Source organism: Vipera ursinii (genome assembly GCF_947247035.1).
Source record: "Vipera ursinii genome assembly, chromosome: 2".
Taxonomy (NCBI): Eukaryota; Metazoa; Chordata; class Lepidosauria; order Squamata; family Viperidae; genus Vipera; species Vipera ursinii.
The window spans coordinates 153,685,090-153,692,480 of record NC_139513.1 but is presented as its reverse complement, the minus strand read 5'-3'; positions in this window follow the sequence as shown (position 1 = coordinate 153,692,480).

Below are 7,391 nucleotides of genomic sequence, written 5' to 3'. Positions count from 1 at the left end.
AGTTGAAGTCCACGAGTCATAAAAGAGCCGAGGTTGCCGACCCCTGGTCTAACTTTATTGAGAGATGGTGGTGGTGTTTTCATTGCGGGGGGAGTCTTGCCTGGCTGGCATTCTTCCTGCCTTGCCGATCTGTAAGAGGTCTTTGACAATGGTCCACAGGTGCATTTTGTTTATGATACTGTCGCATCATCCATCACCGATACTAATGAAAAGTGAATGACGGGGGGGGGGGGGAGGAAGGTGGTTTAGAAGAGACTCAAGAAAGCACTTCTTCACAAGCCATCAATAACTTGGGGAATTTGTTGCCGCGGCCACTGACTTGTGTGGTTTAAAAAGGGATTGGATAAATTCATGAAAATTCAACATTACCTGTGGGTCTGGGGCTAGATATCAGCTGCAAGGGAATGACAGCTGGAAGAGTTGTCTCTGTGTCTTGCCTACTTAACTGTAAACTTAACATTAGGGGCGTCTGGTTGGCCACTCTGACAAAATGCCCCAAATTCAGACTGTTCTTATGTCTTTAATGATTAAAAGTATATATAAGCATGCTAATTTGCATTTAAGGGGGAGCATGGATACCACTTTCCCATTATAGATGCTGGACTACAGTTCCTAACTGTCAGACAGCAAGGCAATGGATATCTAAACAGGAGAACAGCAGATAGCCAGAGTAGAGAATGTCAGTTAGTTGTTTTGAATTGATAATAGAAGATAAATATATATGTATAGAATCCAGGGTCGGGATGGGAAGAGAAAGTGTCTGATGCGGAGAGCTCTTATGCACCCCAACAAAGGAGATGCATGGAGTTATGATATGATAACATGATTAAACTATTTGAATTGCTGCAGTGCATAAGACATTGCAGGATTGAAATATAGGAAAACAGGCTTTGCTGAATATGTGGAGAAATTCCTTAACAATACAGATTATTCAACAGTGGACAAATTGCCTCCAAAGGAATTCTCCTTTGCTTGAAAATGCTGAAGCAATGTCAGAATGGTTTACAATGGTTTAATAATTTTCCCTTGTCCCGGGACTGTACCAAATGAACTGAAAAAAATCTATTCCCAATCTAAAATGTTACAATTTTTCATGTAATGGTCAATAATGGCCTATTGCACCTGGTCTGATAGTTTGGGCCAGAGTAAGGTTGGTAGCAATTGCCCCTCTGCTTTGTAGAGCAAGAGACAAACATTTAGTTAGAGTGGCAGTGAGCAGAGAGATGCTTGCTTCTTCCTGGCCAGTCCCTTCCTGACTCTACTTAGGATTTAGTCATGCTGAGTCCACAAAAAAAGGTACACAAGGTATTAAGGTATACATTTTATATTGTTTGCAAGGATTCTGAGTATGCATCCCACAGAAGGCTGAAGAAGGCCTGGCATCTTGAGAACCGGCATGTGTATAACACAAGTGTTTACATGCATGTGTTGATTGCCTTCATATTTGTGGAGTAAGAAAGACAGTAGCTACTTTGATAAGGCAAACACCATCCTAGGATACTAAAGGCTGCTTCACCTCTGAAGACTTTGAATGCACAAACTAAGTTTTTCACATAAACCAAAAGTAGCACAGAAAAAATAAAAAGTTAATAAAACAAAGAGCCCCAAGTAGTCTATTTTAATTGCTAATCTGGTCCTGCCTGACTACTTGGATTTCTCCTGTGAAGAAATCATTTCATAGGCGGGAATAAGGACTGCTGACTGCTCAAAGATTGTTACGTATATTTAAGCTGTTGCATGAACGGTGGTGGATGGCTGATCAGGTTTTGATTTGAATGTATGAGTGAGGTGCAGTTAAATGTTGCATTGCAAAAATGAAAAACCAAAAATTTAGATGTAAAGTAGATGAATGAAAAATCTAATAGCGCATTTGTTTTATATGGTCTTAATATAAGCAAATGCGTTTCTGTCTAAATGTATTCTTCACAGAATTACAAAACTTAAAATACAGGTGTTTTGCCTAAATATAAGAAACTTTCATGGGCCTTTGCTATATATTATTTGTATACATACTGTACAAATCACATAGACATAAAGTTTACATGCATATTAAGAAAAGTCATGCATATATTATTTTAAATTAGAATTGGAGGTTATAAATGTGATCCTTAGTTTATTCATCCAGCCTATGAGCTTTCCTTTTGTTAGAATTAAAAAGTACTTACTATTCATATGTAAAACATGTAAAGGGATTAAAACTCCTGAGAAATTTAAATACAATTTGAAAAGTGAAGATTTAATGCAAATACCCAAGAAACACTTTAAAAATCTAACTATGCAATTAAAAGAGTTGTAAAACACAACTTTACAGTGAATAGTTAAAATGCTCAAAAGAATGACAGATTTTTTTTCTGCAGAATACATCAGATGAATCTGAAGTGTGTAGTCGTAGAATCCATACATTCTATATGGGAAAGTTGGTGATACTCTGTGAAAATTTGTTTGTATTTATTCCCTGCTCTCCTAAAGCTTATAATGCAACCCTAATAGTTTCTTAGGATAACATATAACTTGTTAGAATGTATTTATTATGTGCATTTATTAAAACTGGAAAAACTACTGAAATATATCTGTATCATAAGGATATCTGGATTATATTCAGGAGATATTATTAAAGACACATCCATATCTGTGAATGAACATAACATCAATATATTAAAAGCAATGAAAAGGTTTATGTTTCCATGAATATAAACTAGCAGTAATCTTGATTATAAAGTTATAGTATAAAGTTTATAAGGATTAAAATTGTATGAATATCATGCCATTAGTTTAAAATATTGCATAGCTGAATACAAAAATTAATTAGTGTAAGTTAAAATTTCAGGGTGATATAAGTGTGCATAAAAGAAGCAAGAGTAAAAAAAGGATAAGCTAAGAAGATTATAATTAAAGGGAAATGAACCATAGTAGCAGTCTTGATGATCAGTCTTGAGCAGTATATTATATTAAAAATACAAAGGAATTCTATCATTGCACAATAAACTGAAATACAGAAATATTGCAGACATGTAAGTAATTAGCTGCTTAAAGCCCATTGAACAGAACTGTAGCTTGAAAGTCATCAACCCTGTTGTAAGTTTTGTTGATTGTGAAAGAATTAACTCTTTATAAGAAATTGCTTGTATCATCTTTCCATATGTTCCCAGTGTTGAAAATTAATATGATAATCTTTATATAGAAGACTTAAGTGCCCATCATCAGACAGAACAAAGAAAGAGGACTTCTATACAGGAGGCTGCACAAAATCTGATAATTTAAAATGTTATACCATAAACATTGGGCAGGATTTTTTTTAATTGCAGCACATAGCATTAAACTGTGGTTTGACTGTGACAAGCTAAGTGATGTATGCCAATAAAAAAGAAGGTGAACTAAAGGTAGAATTCCAAGCATTTTCTCTCACAAAACTTACTTTAGCTTTTTCAAATACAATAAAGGTAAAGGTAAAGGTTCCCCTGCACATGCCTGCTAGTCGTTTCCAACTCTAGGGGCCGGTGCTCATCTCTGTTTCAAAGCTGAAGAGCCAGTGCTTGTCCGAGGACGTCTCCGTGGTCATGTGGCCGGCATGACTAGATGCTAAAGGTGCACGGAACACTGTTACCTTCCCATCATTGTGGTCCCTATTTTTCTACTTGCATTTTTATGTGCTTTTGAACTGCTAGGTTGGCAGAAGCTGGGACGAGTAACAGGCGCTCACTCTGCTACGCGGCACTCGGGATTTGACCCGCCAAACTGCCAACCTGATTGACAAGCTCAGCGTCCTAACTCACTGAGCCATTGCGTCCCTCTTTCAAATACAGTACAGGCAGCCAATTACTAGAGTTGAGGGTATTTACTGCAAGAGGATGGAAGGATGATTGAGAATATGATGATGAGGGCTGTTATTATTATTTAAAAACTTAAAGTGGTCCTCACAAGAGGAAGCTATCATCAGGGGGCATGGTTTTGTGTGCTGCCTGCATCCCAAGGATGCTTGCTTGCCCAGCTTGGTTACTGGCATGCTGCGGCCCGGTAGCAGTCCATGGACTGGGGGTTGGGGACCCCTGAGCTAGAGCCATAGACTGGAGTAGCAGAAGATTATGAAGAAGGGGGAAGCCAAGCCAAGATCACAGATTTTTCCCCCTCTCCACCTAACTCTTCTTTTGACAATGGCTCAATTCCCCTAAAGGAAGGCTCTATAATGAAGTTGTTGCATGACTGTCATTAGCGCCTCACTGTATGTTTAAGCTTTGCTGGTTGAACTGGAGTAAACCTATCCTAAGAATTTGCCCTCATGAATCAACAATTTTACATGTTGACAAGAAATGACACTCCCTTAGAGAGGAACTGAACTATGTTGGGAGATATGGAGAGTGAGGATTCAAATGACCCCAGGCTTAACTATTGGAAATTCTAATGAATTATTAAGATTAAGTTAGTTAAGGTTAACAGTGATATGATAGCCCAATGGTTTCAATCAAAGGAAGGAATAATGTATTCTCCAACCCTCTGCAACTTAGGGGCATACCCAGACCCAACGAGCTCACCTGATAGTAGAATGTTGATGCATATCACAATCCCACAGTTAAGCTCCAATCTTTTATAATAAAGGCAAAAGGCCATCTGTTCATGAAGGCTCAAGAAATTGTTTGATCAATCTTGCATTGCTGCCAAAGCAGCACTACTGGGCTCCTTATTGATATCAAGGTAGCTTTTGACAGCATCTCAAGGGTAAGACTTTGGGACATCCTGAGCAGATCCTCCACAGATAAAAAAACCTCCTGCTCACAATTCATAAATTATACGATAAAACTGGGCTTTGAGTAAGATGCAACTGGGAAGGGGACCTTTCCGACTTTATCGAGTCTGTCAAGGCGGTGAAACAAGGATGAATCCTTGCACTGTTGCTTTTTAACAACGTGGACACCCCAGCTCAAAAAGTAGCTAACACACATCTCCCGATTTTACTTTATGTTGTTGATGCAGTTCTCTTCTCCTTGTCTTTTGTAGGCATGAAGTGGGCACTGACAACCCTGGCAACCTACTGTAATGAGGATCAATTAATAATTGATTATGATAAATCTAAAGTGCTAGTCTTTTCTAACAAAAGACAAAAGTATAAATGGACAATTGATTCCCATGAACTGGAACAGGTCAAAAGCTTTTAAGTATTGGGCATAATATTTCAGACTTTGAGAAAATTAACAGCCCAGGTAAATTATATCTTTTTTTATTGCCCCAAAGAGTTCACAAGCAATAATTAAATTTCATGGGCAACAAGGGGCAAATTATATCCCAGCAGCAGTTAAATTGCCCAGCTGTTATATGTCATACAAATAGGGTCATACATAAACCTGAAGACTTAGGAAGCAATTCAGTTAAATTTTCTCAGGACCTTGTTTGACACCACAAAATGCATCCCCAATGCAGTAGCAAGGCTTGAAACTAACGTGCCTAGTATTAAGGCTCAGGCCTGGATTAGGAATTATATCTCAGAATCACGTTTGAGCCTACAGGGCTGATGCTTTTGCTGCTGTTAAACAATTATCAATCCCATTGGCACCATACTTGCATAGTGGAAAAATCTACAGTCTTGGCCATTCTCCTGAGTATTTAGCCCAATTAACCTTGTAGAAGATCAAATCAATAGTAAAAAGAGAGAACAAAATGATATCAACAGTGCCCCAAACCTATCGCCAATTATTAGGCAGTCACAAGCCCTCCATTGTGGGATACTTGCACAATTTAACACTAAGCAAATATAGATGGTCCTTTTCTAGAGCCCATTTTGATGCTCTCTCATCAGACTTACTAGAGGGAAGATTTCACAGGACCCTTTATTCACAGAGATTTTGCCCCTATAGTTCTAAGAAGGTAGATACTCTTGCCCATGTTCTCATATGATACTTCTATAATGCCTCAAGGTTTGCTTTGATTGCACCAATAATTTCCAGATATGAGGGCCTTGCAGATACAGTTTATGTTCATTAGATTTTAAGGGACACTAACCCTACACTAGACAGTTTTATTGTCCCATATTTTTGCCTTCCCCTAACAACTAATTGTTGTATTAATTAAATAATTCCTTTTTTACTGCAATTATTATTGATCATCACACAGTCAGCCAGATGTTCAGACTGGATTTGGCATTTTTGTTTACCTATCGAGTCCTTATCAAGGACCTGGGCTAGGCAGATGTGGATGTTTTATGGTATTACAGATATTGTCACAGGATGGAAGCAGTTCTTAGTAAGACCCCCTTTTGCAATTGACTAATGGCCAATGGTCCAGAACTGGTGCATTTGTTTTAGATATCCTCTTCTTGTTGGACTTGATCTGTAATAACAGATCATTATTTCTTTGTTTTTAATCACTGTTTATTTGCGACAGGTAAACACTTTTTCTTCCAGTAGTTCTGCAGCTGCTGGCCCTGGTTGCTTAGCCAACAGTCCTGTAACCCATTTTTCACTAGATATCCAGGGACTCCAACGTCTAGCATGGACCTTGTTAACCAGGGCGACATCCGAGCCGGTATGGCATTCTGAAATTTATGTCTCACCATATTTTTTATGGGAGAGACACTCTTTGTCTGACTCCTCTGATGAGATCTGTCCAGTATGGTTGAACCTCTGGCATAGCTCTCATCTTCCTCAGAGTACACAAGCCCCACAACCACATCAAGGTAGTGCCTCACTGGGGCCAATTACTACTACTACTACTACTACTATTACTACCAGTGCTTTTTTTGTAAAAGAAAAAGGTGCCGGAACTCACACATGTCATACAACCCACTTTGCCTACCCTACAAGGTTCCATCCAAAAAAGGTGCCGGAACTCCGTTCTGAGCGTTCTATGAGAAAAAAAGCCCTGATTACTACTACTACTATTATTATCATAATAATAATATCATAACTTCAGAAACTACAGCAATAGCTATTTTAGGTGATGAAGAAAAAGGGTATGTTAAATACATTTTTGTTAGGGTTAAGAAGAAACTTCCAAAATTAAACAGTGAAATTTATAAAAACAACTGGAATTAATGTAGGAAATACAAAGATCTGAGACCACAAGTAGAGGATATTGAACATACCAACCCAGCTAGGGATAGTGGAAAAACACAGCTGGTGAAAAGCCTAATTAATGCAGAAGTAAATCTCCCAATAACGTGTGTTATCAAAAGAAAGAGCTCTGGCAAAGCAATATACAGTAAACACGGTTAATGATCATGAAGGAAGTTATATAAATGGACATAATCTAGAACAACCAGTGATTCACAGAGCACCACAAAATCCATTGCCAGTTCAGATGGATAAGGCAATGAAGATAAAAAGTGTAGGAGTTTACAAGATACTGCAGAAGTGCACAATACAAAGCAATCAGAAATAGAATCGAACTTGAGGTCCTTTAAG